We start from the raw sequence: 18,139 nt of genomic DNA, 5'->3' as shown, positions 1-18,139 counted from the left end.
TTTTTTTTGTCCCTTGGTCTATTCTCATTTGAAAGTTTTTTGGGTTTTTTTGTTTTGTTTTGTTTTTGGTTTCTCTACTACTAGTGAGTTCATCATGATTCTTTTTAAGACTCTCTTTAAAAGTAAATGAAATAAAAATGAAGAACCATGAACTTAACCTATCGTTTTTTTTCTGTTGCTTTTGTTTTTTAACCTACCTTTGGGTGTGGGGTGGGGGAGAGGGGGGCTTTAAAGAAGTAACTCTATTTGAGAGAAAGGAGTTGAAGGGCATTCAAGCTTCCCTAACTAGAGTGAAGGGCTATGACACAAGGCAGTCAAAGGAGGAAATAATTAGCATTCTTCAATATCACGATTAATCCATTCTGTTTAGCGGTTATTAAAAAGAGGAAAGAAACCAAATGAGAACAATCTTGGCCCTTTCAAGTTTTATGCACAATGCTGGTACACAGTATTCCTTCCACATTCTACTGCATATTGCCTAGAGAAAGAGCTGCAGATCATCCAATAATCATCCATTTCTAAATGGTCTAATGATAGCATATACAAAGGTGGCTCACTTAAAACCTTCCATTTATAGTCACACTGCATCAAACGGTGCTAATTCTAAGTAGGCCACCGCATACAGCGCACCCTCCAAAACAACACCCTTTCACAGTTTAACCAAATCCATTCCTTTTTCATTCACAGGAAAGATTTAATATTTCAGAATCTTGTTCTTGCATTCAACGTGAAAAGACTGCTCACCTGGAACTCATCAATCTGAGACCCAAGGGATGCCAAATTTCTGTCATTTGCTCATTAAGCCAAGGGCATCACACAAAGGCCTACTTCTAACGCCTCTCGAATCTTAATGTGTGAGAGTATTGATCACTATAATTTATGATCCTACGGCAGTGGGGTGGCTCCTCACATTTGGAACCCCCTCACTTGTGCGCAGCGACTTCTAAAAACACGGCTGGCGCGGGCAGGATATTTGATCTGGAGCCCAAGTGTTCTCTGGCCTTAAAGACGAGGTGCCTGCGCTGAAGGAGACGGCCACCACAGGGGATTTCACCGTGGAGGGCCGGATGCGGGGAGCGGAGGGCGGGGATGCTGCGGGGGCCCCACCTGTCCGTCCGCCAACCCTTCCCGCCCCCTCGTTTGGCCGGTAGCGGCCCATTCTTTGGGCGGGCACCCAGCGGAGGGACTGCGGCTGTTGGCGTGAGCCGCGGCCGCGGGCCCCCTGCAGCAGTTGGGCTCCGCACAGCTGAAGAGCCGCTAGCTGGGCGCGCGCCGGGAAGACCCCGCCGGTCGCGGCGCTCGGGGCCCGCGCGAGCGCGCTCGGTTGGTGCGCGAGCGCGGCTCCGCCCCGCCTGCTCGGCGCGCGCCCCCGCCCAGTCCGCTCTCCTCCCCCACCCCCGGCGCGGATGGGGCGGTTCCAGCTCACTCCCCTCCCCTGAGCGGCCGCGGCGGCGGCCGGCGTTGAATGAGAGACGCCGACTGCTCCGGTCGCCGAGCGCTAGCCTAGGCGGCGGTGGCTGCAAAGCGGCGGAGCGGGGGGGCCGGCGCCGTCTTTCCAATCTCCGAGGCGTCTGCCGCGGCTGCACAGGTCGGTGCCCTCGCCGCGGGCCTGGTGCGGAGCCTCGGTGGGCGGTGCGGGGGAGGGAAGGTGGGAGCGCTGCGCCTCGCCGGGCTGCGCGGAGCCGCGGCGGCGGCGGCGGCGCGGGGAATGGCGGCGGCTCGGGCGCTGCGGTGTGTTGATTTCCCGGCCGCGGGCCCCGGCGCTGCTCGCCCTCGGCGCGGAGAGAGGGCTGCGGGGCTCGGGCTGAGGGAGGAGGGGGCCCGGCGTCTGGGAACCCAGGGCTGCGCCTCCCTCGGTGGCTCGCTCTCGGCGTCAGGAGGCGGCCATGGGGTCCCAGCTCCGGGTCTCTGTCCCGAGGCCGGGGGCGCGGCGACCCTCCGAGCCCGCCTCGCCTCTCTCTCTCTCTCTCCTGGGTGGCGGAAGCCCCCGGGCTCCGCCCGCGCTACCCTGGCGCCCAGCGGCGCCTCAACCTCTCTTCAGGTGAGTGGGAGCTGGGACTCCGGGAGCCGGGACCCGCCGAGCCGGGCCACACCCCCTCCCCGGCCCTAGCAGCTGCGCCCCCGAAGCCCGGCCGCCCAGCTGGCCGCCTGCGGACCCGCAGTCTCGCGGTCAGTGTGACCTGTTGCGGAGCGGTCCGCAGCCCTAGTCGCCCGCCGGCCTCGGACCCAGAGGGGCGGTCCTGCGCAGGGTCCGGGCCGGCCGGGCGGCAGGACGCGGGGCCGGGAGCGCTGCCCGAGATCCGGTGCTGTACCGCTAGGAACGGGCGTATTGAAAAAAAGAAGAGGTTCCCCACGATCTGATCAAACAGTTGCAAATATCCGGGATTCTATTGCAGTATCGGATTAGGTAGGCTCATAAACACCATGCTTTGGAGGTGATTTGGGAGAAACCCGAGCCAGGAGTGAGAAGCTGTTATCTGTATCTGGAAAATAGCAGTAAACCTGTGCGGAGCTACATTATCCCCCACCTGCCCCCATCAAAGCGCTTTTCCTGTAGCTGTGTGTTGTAGACGCAGGCCAGTTTCAGTGTACGTGGGCGTGTTTGGGAAGAAGCTGCGAGCTGATAGGAGGTACCTAAGTACAAATGTTAATTTGTTTTAACTGGGAGGGGTGAGGGAGGAGGAAGAAAGGGCACTGATGTTAGCTGTGGAGGAGGGGCCGTTGAAACACTAAATTTCTGTTTAAGAGAGCGCTAAAAAGAAATATCGAATACCTGGCGTTTAAGACCGTAAAGTAGGAAATACAGGCAGCAATTAATTGAGCTTTATCTTTTACATGCCCTGGGTTTTAAAATTTCAACGCTATAGTTGCTATAGAGAGCTTTGTTTTCGTACCAGTGTTTATGAGTTGGTGTTTTTCTGTGTTCACCACCAAATCGACTTTGTGTAAGTCTCTCTGAAGATGACCATCAGAATTTTGGGAAACTTTTCGATACGTGCAGCATAGTATTACAGTCAGATCATAGCTTGCTAGCTGTAAAAGCCTGTTCCATCCAGATAATTATGCTTATCCTAGTGCTGTAAAATCATAATGTGTGTTACTGTTACTGCTGCGTATTTTACTGTAGACTTTAGAATTATAAAGGAACTTATCCAAACAGTGTTATTTTAATAAAAAGAACCTCTTAATCAAGCTTTGTAGACATAAAGTTTATCATCTAGCTTCAAAGATTTGGAAAGTACTTGTCTTACTAGCTTAAAGGACATGTGTAAGGACATAAGATGCCTTTTTGAATAAATAATTTTAACATAATTTATTTTAAGCTTAGTTTTTCTCTTTTTAAAATTCAGTATAATAATTTTGAAATGGTAAGATCTACTTTTTTTTCATTTTATTCATTCATTGACCTTTCTTTCAATTAAGGAATTTGACTTTAAAATACTCAGGGTGGGACTCTGGAAATACTGTTCATTTTGGCTAAATTATTCCAGATTGCAACAGAACTTTAAAGATAGTGCTTGTGTTATCAATATTGCAACATGCTTTTCTAATGTATATTTTGATTATCAGGAAGAACAGACCAGAATCTCCTGAGAGAAAGTATAACTATTATGAAACTGGCTTTGTGAATATTTTACTTGTGTACTTTTTTTATACACATGAGTAATGTATTTGTGTGTGTTTATGTATCTAGTTCTTGTCTTTTTCAACTTTTTTTGTCATTACAGTTGAGACAGTAGTTTTTTGTAGTGAATGATGGATAGATGTACAGGTGAAATTGCTCTGTTGCAACTTAAAACACTTCAGCTTTTGTCCGGAGGTCCAGTTTGCTCATTCATTCATTCTACACATGTTTATTGGGTTCCTATTTGATGCCAGGTAGTTGTCTAGATGTTGGTGATACAACAGAGGAAAAGACAGGTCTGTGCCCTGATGGAGCTTAAAGGGTAAGTAGGCAAATAGTCTACTGCTTCATTGTCAGATAACACTGTTTAGAGTTAGTTTAAAAGTTTCAGAAGTAAAAACTCCTCTGATGAGTTTTTTTGGTTAAGGATATTTGTTGTGTTTCTCCTTCTAAGAATAGTGGGAATTATTACTCAGTGAACAAAAGCATTAAGACAGTTGTTTTAAAACTATGCTAATGTTTATGTACTTTGGGTATCTGGTTCCCAAGTACACCAAAAATAAACATTCTACCTGAAGTCACATGATGCACAGTTTACATGTGGTTAAACAGCTTTATTCTTTTGGTTTATATAGTTAAATGTTTGCTAAAAATACTCTCGACAATTGTTTATAAGGGAGTCTAATTCTTTTTTTTTTTTTTAAGTCTAAAATTTTAAAAAAATCATGTTTTCTTCTTCTGGCTGTGTATGCGTGAGTGGACCAAGGTCCCGTTGTTCTTCCTTAGAATCTGATAACCATTATCACTAAAATCAGAATTTTGACTGAAAGTGATAGTTGTTGTTTTTAATTAAAATATGACAAACATTGGTGTAGTTCTTCACCGATTACAAAGCTTTTTAATATATATTCTTGTTACTTCAATACTTTGGTACTTCTTATTTACAGGAGTGCCAACAACTAACACTGACCTTAGGGAGGCATTATTATCTCCATTTTAGATGAGGAAATGGGTTTCAAGATGTTAGCACACCACCGATAAGCAAGCAGTGAACCTAAACCCAAGTTGTAGCTCTTACTATAATGCGGTGCTCCGCCTGGGGAGTGTGGCTGGGGAGAGCATCACCGTCCAGTGCTACAGTACAGCTACTAGCCTGCCTTTCCAGAAATTTCAAAATAATTTTTAAACTTTAAGCCCACCTGTTAATTGAGATTTAATTAACTGAATTTGTTTTCTTTTTGTGAGTTAAACTTTAAGACCTACTTAAAATCTAAAAGTACTGCTTTTTTTGCTATATAAAAAAAGGCAGTTTGGATTCACTTTTAATAGTATAAGTGTTTTGAGAATAAGACATTAAAATCATTCCTCTTTTCTGAATATGAGGTTTTTATTGTGTAACAACCGTATTTGGAATAAAACGTCGCTTCAATCTGGATGCTACCTTTTTTTAGTTATTCACTTTTCAATAAAAAGGTAATTCAATAGCCTGAAACTCTGGTTTAGGGTTTCTCTTTAGTGAGAAAATGAAGATTGGATGCGAATAATTTCGGTAACTTGGAGTTAATCTGGAATCTTTCTTGATTAACATCTTGAACTTTTGATTTAGGAAAACTTTTAACTATGTAATAGGAATAAAAACACTGGAATTTGAAGTGTGTGACATCCACCTGTTCTATGGAGAGAAAAAAGTTTGTATAAATTTAGTCAGTCACTTTAATAAGTAATGGCTAGTTAGGGATGTAGGAAGAGTATGAACAGCAATGTTCATAGGACTTAGCTTGACGGTGCCTGGCAGTTTATGTATGCCACTACAGGGAACTTTGGTACTGGCTTTTGAATGATACATGGCTTTAGAGTATGAGAGGCTTAAAATGAAGCTCTCACCTTGAGCTTAATTGATACCCTTCTGTTATTTTATTTACATAACCTTTTCTCAGAACAGATTTTTCCTTTTTATCTTGATTTCCTTTTTGTTGATTCTTGGACAGCCCTTTTCTGAAAACCCTACCTAAACAGCATCCCCATCATACTCTACCCTCACCTTTATTTGTCTTCACCACATTAATTTATCTGACATTATAGCACACATTGATTTGTTTATTATCTTCTTCCCTCTGGATATAAACTTCATGAGGGCAGGGACTTAGTTTTGTTCACTGATGTATTCCTAGCACCTAGAAAAGTACCTGGCATAGTTAATACCCAGATAAAATTTGTGGAGTGAGTGAGTTAATTGGAATTAAATGATACAAAACTCACTAGTTTTGTTTTTTGGAAAAAAAATTAACTTTTGACTTTAAATAATATAACTGTGCAGTTAAAAAGAAAGCTGTACTATAAGACTTAAAATGAAGAACACCACTCCCCTGTACAACTTTCCCTGCCAGGTCCTGCTCTTAGAGCAACCATTTTTGATAGTTTTAGCTGTTTTTTTCTAATATTTACTTCCATATTTTAAGATATTACTTGTTTTTCAATTTTAGATATCTGTTGGCTTCCTCCTGTGGAAGATGAGTCTTTCTATGCTTTTGCGTTCTTATGCCACCTGAACTTCCTCTCCCTTTATCTCCTAATATAGTTATAGCATGCTGTTTATTGTTTACATTATTATGATTTTGTATGCATGTTTATTGTAGAACTGTGCAGTGTACTATGATGATATTTCTTGGAGTTAAAATTTTTTCTTTTTTGTTTTTTGCTTAGTTTCCTATTTGTCTCTTTTTTTTTCCAGAAACTGTCTCAGTATGTTCAAACACATCAGGTAATTGATCATTCTGTTTTTTTTTTAATTGGAAAAATCCCAGGGCTCTCCATCCTTTTGCTCAGACCTGCAAGGGGGCTCTCCACTCTGCTTGGTCTTAGCCTGTGATTTCCCTTCATGATTCTGGGAATTCTCTTTGCCTTTTCCCTGCATTAGAGCCTATGGTCTCTCGATCCATGTCTTCCTCTTTCTCCGATTTACCCCTTTGTTTTGGTGAAATACATCCCTCAGTAACTTTCAAGAAAGGGTATTTGAGGAGGTGAAATTTTTGAGATGTTTGTATTGCTGAAAATACCTTCTTTCTACCCTGACACCTGGTTGATAATTTGGCTGGTCTGGGTATAGAATTCTAAGGTGAAATAATTTTCCCTCAAAATTTAAGGGATTGTACTGTAATGTTCTAGCTTCAAGTGGTTGTTGAAAAGTCTTATGCCCTTTAGTCTTCATCCTTTATATGTGACCTGTTTCTGTTAAGATCCTTTCTTTGTCATCAGTCTCTGATATGTCTCTGATGTTGTATGGGTCTTGTGTGGATCTTCATTTCTTATGCATGGGACTTAGTGGGCCTTTTCATCCAGCAGTGTCCATATTAGGTGAGAGCGGAGATGATCTAGTACAAGGCTCAGCCAGTTTTTTCTTTAAAGGGCTGAATAGTAAGTATTTTAGGCTTTGTGGGCAGTACAGTCTCTGTCACTACTACTCAGCTTTGCTTTTGTAGCGTGAAAGCAGCCATAGACATAGACTTGTGGCACAGGTGGAAGGATTAGCCTTTGAACTTTACTAGGAGTAGGGAGAGTTTGTCTACAGAATTGGGAGAGAAGAACAGAAAATAGGAACAGAGACATGGTGGTGGTAGCTTGAGGAAGTTCTCATCTGAGGTTTTCTGTTAATGTATGAGAAGCAAGATCATTAGCTGAGAGTAAGGGAGAATGGGAGTATGTATTGGAGGTTTGACAAGAGGGAAAATATGTGACATGATCATCCATCAAAGAGTGGGAAAGGGAATAGAATAGAGTAGAAGAGAATAGAATAGAGAAGTATAGTGTGATTGCCAGTCAGCATTAAGGGCCTACTTGAGAGAGATGATTCTGAATTTCATGTTCCTGACTTCAATAGGAATACCTCTAAAATCTCATCAAGTATGACATCTTACTAAAGGTTTTTTTTCCCCCCCCATCAGATAGGGTTTTAAAAATTAATCATCAGAACGATTTTCATACATAAGTACTATATACATATAAATATGTATATTTTTATACATACAAACATGGCCTATATAACTGCTTATTTCTAGAGAAATGCCTAAGGAAAGTACTATAATTTTTCCCAAATGCAAATTTTGATTTAGAAATCATTCGTTTATTCATTTTTTAAAAGCCATGGAGCATTTTCTGTGTTCCAGGAATAGTTCTTGGTGCTGGGGATACAGCTAAAAACAAAAAGACAAAAACATTTGCCTTTATTACATTTATATTTTAACTAACTAACATAATTAAATTAAACACACACAGAGACGTTAACAAGAAAGGACCATTATGCAGAAAAGAGAACATAATAGTTGTTATTAAATGTATTTTTTCAGCTTTACTGAGGTATAATTGACAAATAAAATTGTAAGATATTTAAAGTATACAACATGATAATTTGATATATGTATACATTGTGAAGATATTTCCCGCATAGAGTTAATTAATACACCTGTCACCTCATATAGTTTTCTTTTCTTTTCTTTTTTTTTTTTTCACACACACTGTGTTTTATTTTTACAAGAGATAAATAGACTGACACCAAGCATTGTACATGGATGACCACAACAAAAGCAACAATGATTGCAATGACCAAACATGAAACACACTCATACTATGTCATAATATTGACATTCAGTCCAGTAATCCTCCACTGTAACAGCTCCTTTACTTTGCAGTGAAAATTGATTTGTATATTCTTTGTCTCTGAGTCCTTGTGGGATTTTTTCTTTTTTTAAATTCAAACAGAAAGTCACAAAAATTATACTCATCCTCATCAGTTCACTCAGTCCCATGTAATTAATTTTTTTTTTTTCATCTTGATCTTTTGTTAGCACTTTTATGAGCTCATCAGTTTTTCATTAGAGTTCTGAAAATGCTTATTCATTCAGTTCAGCAGTACAGTCAGGTACCAGAAACCTGTACTTGTCAGAGTCTTTTCCATGAATTTCCTGAAGATGAAACCCTTTTATAGGAACATATTTACAAAAGCATCAGAGTACACCCAGAACTGTCTGTAAATGACAAAAGACTTAAAAATGACCACGGTTAAAGATTTGATGAAAGTTCATAATCAGTTGACAAGAAAAGTAGTTATTTCTGAGATATACATTTTAAAGTAATAACTAGGATTATGACTTATAACATTATACCAGAACATATAAGATTTTTAGAAATTTCATGTAATGTCTGAAACATTTATATTAACATATTTCCATACAAATAACCCAATGAAAGTTTAGTATTAGTTGTTTTGTTTGTTTGTTTATACTGCAGGTTCTTATTAGTCATCAGTTTTATACACATCAGCGTATACATGTCAATCCCAATCGCCCAATTCAGCACACCACCATCCCCACCCCACCGCTGTTTTCCCCCCTTGGTGTCCATATGTCTCTTCTCTACATCTGTGTCTCAACTTCTGCCCTGCAAACCGGCTCATCTGTACCATTTTTCTAGGTTCCACATACATGCGTTAATATACGATATTTGTTTTTCTCTTTCTGACTTACTTCACTCTGTATGACAGTCTCTAGATCCATCCACGTCTCAACAAATGACTCAATTTCGTTCCTTTTTATGGCTGAGTAATATTCCATTGTATATATGTACCACATCTTCTTTATCCATTCGTCTGTTGATGGGCATTTAGGTTGCTTCCATGACCTGGCTATTGTAAATAGTGCTGCAATGAACATTCGGGTGCATGTGTCTTTTTGAATTATGGTTTTCTCTGGGTGTATGCCCAGTAGTGGGATTGCTGGGTCATATGGTAATTCTATTTTTAGTTTTTTAAGGAACCTCCATATTGTTCTCCATAGTGGCTGTATCAATTTACATTCCCACCAACAGTGCAAGAGGGTTCCCTTTTCTCCACACCCTCTCCAGCATTTGTTGTTTGTAGATTTTCTGATGATGCCCATTCTAACTGGTGTGAGGTGATACCTCATTGTAGTTTTGATTTGCATTTCTCTAATAATTAGTGATGTTGAGCATCTTTTCATGTGCTTCGTGGCCGTCTGTATGTCTTCTTTGGAGAAATGTCTATTTAGGTCTTCTGCCCATTTTTGGATTGGGTTGTTTGTTTCTTTAATATTGAGCTGAATGAGCTGTTTATATATTTTGGAGATTAATCCTTTGTCTGTTGATTCGTTTGCAAATATTTTCTCCAATTCTGAGGGTTGTCTTTTCGTCTTGTTTATGGTTTCCTTTGCTGTGCAAAAGCTTTGAAGTTTCATTAGGTCCCATTTGTTTATTTTTGTTTTTATTTCCATTACTCTAGGAGGTGGATCAAAAAAGATCTTGCTGTGATTTATGTCAAAGAGTGTTCTTCCTATGTTTTCCTCTAAGAGTTTTATAGTGTCCAGTCTTACATTTAGGTCTCGAATCCATTTTGAGTTTATTTTTGTGTATGGTGTTAGGGAGTATTCTAATTTCATTCTTTTACATGTAGCTGTCCAGTTTTCCCAGCACCACTTATTGAAGAGACTGTCTTTTCTCCATTGTATATCTTTGCCTCCTTTGTCATAGATTAGTTGACCATAGGTGCGTGGGTTTATCTCTGGGCTTTCTATCTTGTTCCATTGATCTATGTTTCTGTTTTTGTGCCAGTACCATATTGTCTTGATTACTGTAGCTTTGTAGTATAGTCTGAAGTCAGGGAGTCTGATTCCTCCAGCTCCGTTTTTTTCCCTCAAGACTGCTTTGGCTATTCGGGGTCTTTTGTGTCTCCATACAAATTTTAAGATGATTTGTTCTAGCTCCGTAAAAAATGCCATTGGTAATTTGATAGGGATTGCATTGAATCTGTAGATTGCTTTGGGTAGTATAGTCATTTTCACAATATTGATTCTTCTAATGCAAGAACATGGTATATCTCTCCATCTGTTGGTATCATCTGTAATCTCTTTCATCAGTGTCTTATAGTTTTCTGCATACAGGTCTTTTGTCTCCCTAGGTAGGTTTATTCCTAGGTGTTTTATTCTTTTTGTTGCAGTGGTAAATGGGAGTGTTTCCTTAATTTCTCTTTCAGATTTTTCATCATTAGTGTATAGGAATGCAAGAGATTTCTGTGCATTAATTTTGTATCCTGCAACTTTACCAAATTCATTGATTAGCTCTGGTAGTTTTCTGGTGGCATTTTTAGGATTCTCTATGTATAGTATCATGTCATGTTTTTGGTGAGAACACTAAAGTTCTACTTCTTAAGCAAATTTCAATTTTACAATATAGTGTTATCAACTATAGTTACCATATGATATACATTAAATCCTCAGACTTTTTTCTTATAACTTTCTTATAACTGAAAGTTTATACTACCATTTTACCAACCTCTCCCTATTTCCCCCACCTTACTATAAGTTTTTGATAATATAACTGTAAAAGATTAAGAAATACCTTCTACTCTTAGTTTTGTAAGAGTTTTTTCTTATAATATCATAAGTATTGCATTTTATCAAGTGCTTTTTCTGTATTGTTAGAAATGATCATATATATTTTCTCCGTTAATCTGCTAATAGGATGTATTACATTAATAGTTTGCATTATTGGGTCCAACCCTACATAGCTGTGTTGCATTCGTTTTTTTCTCCCTCTAACTGCTGAACTTGATTTGCCACTGCCTTAGAGCTTTTTAAAAATTTACTTTTATCAGTAGATAAATTTATCAGAGATTTATATGTATCTGTTTTGACTTCAGAGTTGTGGTAGGTTCATAAAATGAGTTGTGAAGCTTTCCCTTTTTTTCTCTTCTCTGAAATAATTTTGTAACCTAGGGATTATGTGCTCCTTGAAGGAACTATAGATGTAATGTCAAAGGTGAAAAATAAAGTTTCTAGAGGAAAACATAGAAAAATATCTACATGACCCTATGAAAGGGAGAGGTTTTTGTTAAACAAGACATAAGGAGTACCAAAAAAGAACGATTGATAAATTTTTCTTCATTAAATAAGAACTTATGTTCATCAAAGGATACTATTAAGAGAGTGAAGGGCTTCCCTGGTGGCGCAGTGGTTAAGAATCCGCCTGCCAATGCAGGGGACACGGGTTTGAGCCCTGGTCCAGGAAGATCCCACATGCCGTGGAGCAACTAGGCCCATGCGCCACAACTACTGAGCCTGCGCTCTAGAGCTGGCTAGCCACAACTACTGAGCCAGCGAGCCTAGAGCCCGTGCTCCGCAACAAGAGGAGCCACCGCAATGAGAAGCCCATGAACCGCAACGAAGAGTATCCCCCACTCACTGCAACTAGAGAAAGCCCACGCACAGCAATGAAGACCCAATGCAGCCAAAAATACATAAATAAAATAAACAAATTAAAAAAAGAAAAGAGAGTGAAAAGACAAGTGACACAGTGGAGAAAGTGTCTGCAGTACTTACAGTACAACAGTGGACTTGTATCCAGAGTATATGAAAAATATACAAGTCAATTAAAAAAAATACAGGCAACCCAATTCTAAAACAAATGGGCAAAAGACCAGAAAAGGCATTTATGAAATGAATTATCCATATGGCCAAGGTGAAAGGTACTCACACATAATTTTCAGGGAATTGCAAATTAAAACTATCATGTTATATGACTACAAACCCACCAGAAATGGTGTAAATGAAAAAAACCTGAAAATACTAAGTGTTGATAAGAATGGAAAGCACTTGGGACACTCATCCATTTCACATGGGTTTGAAAATTGGTACAAACACTTTGGAAAATTCTTTAGGTAGCATCTGCTAAAGCTCTACATGTGTATGCCGTATGATCCATCAATTTCACTTCTTGGTATAGACCCAACAGAAATCAATATATATGCACATCAAAAGACATGGACTTTAGAAAAAACATAGGGGTAAATTTTCACGACCTTGGATATGATACCAAAAACAGGAACAACAAAACAAAAATGAGATAAATTGTATTTCATCAAAATTTAAAACTTGTGCTTCAAAGGACACCATCAGGAAAGTGAAAAGATAACCCACAAAATGGGAGAAGATATTTGCAAATCAAATATCTGATAAAAGACTTGCATTCAGAATACATTAAGAACTCTTAACAACTCAATAAAAAGACAACCCAATTTAAAAATGGGCAGAGGATCTGAATAGGCATTTCTCAAAGAAGATATACAGTAAGCACATGAAAAAATGCTCAACATCATTAGCTATAAGGGAAGTGAAGTTAAACCATGATGAGATACCCCTTCACACTACTAGAATGGCTAGAATCAAAAAGTTAGATGATAACAAGTACAGAGGCAGATGTTGAGAAATTGAATCCCTCATCCACTAATAAGAATGTAAAATTATATAGCTACTTTGGAAGATAGTATGGCAGTTCTTAAGATGATTAAACATAGAATTACCATATGACCCAGCAGTTCTTTCCTAGGTATATACCTAAGGGAGATGAAAACATGTCTCCACAAAAAATTGTTCACAGATGATTATGGCAGCATTATTCATTGTAGGCAAAAAAAAAATGGAAACAACTCAAATGTCCATTACCCAACAAGTGAATAAACAAAATGTGACATATCTATACATTGGATTATTATTTAGCCCTTAAAAGGAATAAGGTACTGATGCATGTTACATCATCAGTAAATCTTGAAAATATTATGCTAGGTGAAAGAAGCAGTCACAAAAGGCCACATATTATTTGATTCCATTCATATGAAATATGCAGAACAGGGAAATCTGTAGAGACAGAAAGCAGATTAGTGGTTGCTTGAGGTTGGGGCTAGGGAATGGGGAGGTCTAAGGAGTGTGGGATTTCTTTTTAAGATGGTAAGAATGTTCTAAAATTGACTATAGTGATAGTTCTACATGCCATTGAATTGTATACTTTTTTGGGGGGGCCGTGCTGCGCAGCTTGTGGGATCTTAGCTCCCTGACCAGGGATTGAACCCGGGCCCTCAGCAGTGAAAACTCAGAGTCCTAACCACTGGACCGCCAGGGAAGTCCCTGAATTGTATACTGTAAATGGGTGAATTGTATGGTATGTGAATTACATCTCAAAGCTGATTAAAAAAAAACAAGACATGGCAAAAATAATCAGTGATGTGAGGACATTGTCACCATATTTAATTGAGAAAAGCAAGATACAGAGGAATATATAAAATACCCATTTTAGTAAAACAAACAATAAAAACTCTGTGTGTGTGTGAGAGAGAGTATAAGTGATCTTGTAAGGCAGAAAATGTTGCACATCAAATGTAAACATTTGTTACCTAGTTGGTCTAAGGTAAAAAGGAGAGGGAGGGAAAGAAGGGAGAAAATAACTTAAAGGAAAAGGGGTTGATTTAGAAAAAACAGCATTTATAACATCATTTCAGTTATGTAAAACATAAATCTTAAAATGGTAGTTGTCTATATGGTGAGGTGCCAGGGTTTTTTTTCTTTATCATGTTTTTCTGGGTTTGATCCTTTTTGTTTTATTAATACAAATATCTGAAACTAAATTAAGAAGCAATACAAATAAAATAAGTTATAAAATCTGAAAAATAGCAGTTTTTTACATAATAGCTCCCAACTGGAAGGAAGCCAAATGTCCGTCAGCAGAATAATGGAGCAATAATTTGTGGTATGCTCTATACTGGAATACTATACATCAGTGAAAAAGAAGGAACTACTGCTATACTTAGCAAATGTGGGTGAATATCACAAAATGTTGAAAGAAACCAGACACAAAAGAGCATGTACTGTGTGATTCTCTTTTTTTGAAGTTCAGGAAAAGGTCAAACTCATCTATGTTGATGGAAGTCAGAGCAGTGGTTAGGGGTTGGGACTAGGGGAGCAAGACTTCTGGAGTGCTGGAATTGCTCTATATCTTTATTTGATTGGTGGTTGCATGCATGTCTACATAGTAAAAATTCATAAATACATTTCAGTATTTATGTATATCTCAATAAAAAAAGTAAAACACGTCAAGCCAGAAAAAAAGAAAAACAAGTTTTAAAAAATCTGGTGCTCATATAAAAAGTCTTTGTATACTTCCAAGGTTAGTTATATCACTTTGAAAGACAGTTTCTCTCTACCCTCATTTTTAATGGCTGTATTGTATCACTTTGTTTGGGTGTATCATAATTTATTTAAGCAATCTCTTAATGGACACTTAGGTTGTTTCTAACTTTTATATACTATGAAGAATGATAGAGTTCGCTTTTCTTTTATACATCTTCCTGTACTTTTTTGATCATTTCCTTTTTTTTTTTAAATTTTATTATTTATTTTTGGCTGCGTTGGGTCTTCATTGCTGTGTGTGGGCTTCCTCTAGTGGCATGCGGGGGCTACTCTTCATTGCAGTGCACGGACTCCTCATTGCAGTGGCCTCACATTGCGGAGCGCAGGCTTCAGTAGTTGCAGCATGAGGGCTCAGTAGTTGCTACATGTGGGCTTCAGTAGTTGTGGCGCGTGGGCTTCGTACTTGCGGCTCGCGGGCTCTAGAGCCCAGGCTCATTAGTTGTGGCACATGGGCTTAGTTGCTCCATGGCATGTGGGATCTTCCCAGATTAGGGCTCGGACCCGTGTCCCCTGCGTTGGCAGGCAGATGCTTTTTTTTTTTTTTTTAACATCTTTATTGGAGTATAACTGCTTTACAGTGGTGTGTTAGTTTCTGCTGTATAACAAAGTGACTCAGCTATATATATACATATATCCCCATATCCCCTCCCTCTTGGGTCTCCCTCCCACCCTCCCTATCCCACCCCTCTAGGTGGTCACAAAGCACCCAGCTGATCTCCCCATGCAGTGCAGCTGCTTCCCACTAGCTATCTGTTTTACATGTGGTAGTGTATATATGTCAGTGCTACTCTCTCACTTCATCCCACCTTACCCTTCCCCCTCCCCGTGTCCTCAAGTCCATTCTCTATGTCTGCATCTTTATTCCTGTCCTGCCCCTAGGTTTGTCAGAACCATTTTTTTGTTGTTGTTTAGATTCCATATATATGTGTTAGCATACAGTATTTATTTTCTCTTTCTGACTTACTTCACTCTCTATGACAGACTCTAGGTCCACCCACCTCACTACAAATAACTCAATTTCATTTCTTTTTATGGCTGAGTAATATTCCATTGCATATATGTGCCACATCTTCTTTATCCATTCATCTGTCAGTGGATACTTATATTGATTCTATGTCCTGGCTATTGTAAATAGTACTGCAATGAACATTGTGGTACATGACTCTTTTTGAATTACAGTTTTCTCAGGGTATATGCCCAGTAGTGGGATTGCTGGGTCGTATGGTAGTTCTATTTTTAGTTTTTTAAGGAACCTCTATACTGTTCTCCATAGTGGGCAGGCAGATTCTTAACCTCTGCGCCACCAGGGAAGTCCCTCTGATCATTTCCTTTTGATGAATTTCTAAAAGAAGGATGGATTGCTGTTTGGAGGTTAAGTACATTTGCATTTTTGCCCATGGCGTATAATTGTTTGTTTCTCTGTACTCTTACTGACTTGGTGATTAGCTTTAAAAACATAAATATTGATCTGTTATGTAATAAATTCTCCTTGTTTTAATTTGCATTTTTAAACTTTCTCAGTGAAGTTTATATTTTCATGTTTTCGGACATTTGTGTATAATTTCCTTTTCATATCTTATATTCTTATTGCTCAGTCTCTTAAAAGTCTTTTAAGGAGATAAGTCAGATAAACAAAAAGTACATAAAGATTAATACAGTTAACCCCTCAGAAAGAGAAAGACAAATACCATATGATATCACTTAACATGTAGAATCTAAAATAGGACACAAATGAACTTATCTATGGAACAGAAACAGACTCACAGACACAGAGAACAGACTTGTGGTTGCCAAGGCGAGGGGTTGTGGGAGGATTGGGTGTTTGGGATTAGCAGATGCAAACTGTTACATAGAATGGATAAACAACAAGGTCCTATTGTATAGCACAGGAAGCTATTTTCAATATCCTGTGATAAACTATAATGGAAAAAAAAATACAGTTAACCCATAACTTAAGAAATGAAACATAACCAGTGCAGTTGAAGCACCCTATTACTTAACATGTTAGAGCTCTTTACATACGAAGAATATTGTTTTTGTTGGTTGTTGTAGATCTTTTCCCTATTTTATTTTTTTGTCACCTCACTTATTTTATTAAATCTAAGTTGGCTTCAGTTGTGAGATACACTGTGTAACGTACAGTTAAGGATAGAAATATGCTGTCCGTTAAACCATGACACTCTGTTAGTTTTAAGAGGCATCCTGACTTCAGAGATGTTAAAAGATGAGAAAATATTCATCCTACAATTGATGAAATGCATGTGTTCTGCTGTCTATGTGTGTCATGTTTTCTTTAGTCACATTTATCAGTCTTCTACTGTTTCTGTTTTTCTGTTGTCAGTCCTAGACTTCCCTGTGCCAACATTAAAAAAAATTCACCTATGTTTACTTCTTGTATTTTTATGCCTTAATTGTTTTTCATCTTTAATTCATCCTATTTATTTTAATGTAGGATCTAATTTTTGTCTTTTTATCCAAATAGTTAGCCAGTTGTCATAAAGTTGAAGGCCACTCACAGTTTTTTGAACAAGGAATGAATGATACATTCAGATGTACTTGTTTGAAAAATAATAATATGGCTATGGATTTTGGTTGGGTTTAGTCTAAAAATTATCAGTTGGATTATCTATTAAATATATATCTTAAACAATTAATTAATTTGCAGTAAAAGGAATATGAATGTTACAACTATGATTTCACGTTGCCTTAAATAATAATGCATCTGAGTATTCTTGGAATCAAATAATTAAATTTAAAATAATTTTTTGCAGCCTAGGCAGTGGTTTTAATCCTGGGCTTAAAGTTTGTATGAATCTGGGCAAGTTACTTAATTTCTTTAACATTCAGCTTCCCTATTTGTAAAATGGGCATAAGAGTGTCTTCTCATAGGATCACTGTGAACATTAAATGAGAAAGTGTAAGCAAAGTACTTAGCCGAATTAGTTCTTCACTCTTCCTCCTTTTGGGACCTTGAAGATCAAGTGTACTAATCACAGCCTAGCTTTTCTTGTATCTGAGGTTACTGTAGATCTCTAGGATTCCTAGAGTAAATTATCTGTTAGACCTCTTCAAATTCTGATTTAGATTTCTCAGGGTTTGATTAGAATTTTTCTGGCCTTCTGGAATTAGCTTACGTGACAAATCTATATGATTTCTGTTGCTGCTTTTAAGCTCCTCTTCTGTGAATGTGCTGAAATTTTTATAGATTTTAGGGTTTTGTAGGTAGGGGATTTGTATGTATTTTAGGTTTGATTGACATAATTTTTATTCTCTAAATTGTCACTAGGATAACCTCTACTGCTTTTCTTTTACAGTTTGGATTTGTGGATATATTTTTTTGTAGGTTTGTGTGGTTCAGATGCTCTATGAGGGTACAGGGGTAAGTCTATTAAAAGAAAAATGTTTTGAGGATATCCTTTGGATAAGAAACTCCGCTTTTGACTTGCTTCTTTTTGTCAACAGTATTTCTGAATGTTTTCTGTGAGCCCAG

General features: G+C 38.7%; 1 protein-coding gene across 2 annotated transcripts in view; it reads left to right on the top strand.

Moving 5' to 3' along the window:
- The first annotated feature begins 1,473 nt into the window (after nucleotides 1-1,473).
- Nucleotides 1,474-18,139, top strand: part of RALGPS2 (Ral GEF with PH domain and SH3 binding motif 2) — a 162,786-nt gene continuing 146,120 nt past the window's right edge. For both annotated transcript variants that reach the window (XM_061185673.1, XM_061185672.1), the window contains exon 1: nucleotides 1,474-1,588. The gene's annotated coding sequence lies outside the window, so the exon portion shown is untranslated. The remainder of the gene's footprint in view (nucleotides 1,589-18,139) is intronic.

Source organism: Eubalaena glacialis, chromosome 3, assembly GCF_028564815.1.
Source record: "Eubalaena glacialis isolate mEubGla1 chromosome 3, mEubGla1.1.hap2.+ XY, whole genome shotgun sequence".
Classification (NCBI taxonomy): domain Eukaryota; kingdom Metazoa; phylum Chordata; class Mammalia; order Artiodactyla; family Balaenidae; genus Eubalaena; species Eubalaena glacialis.
This window is presented reverse-complemented; position numbering and strand designations above follow the sequence as displayed.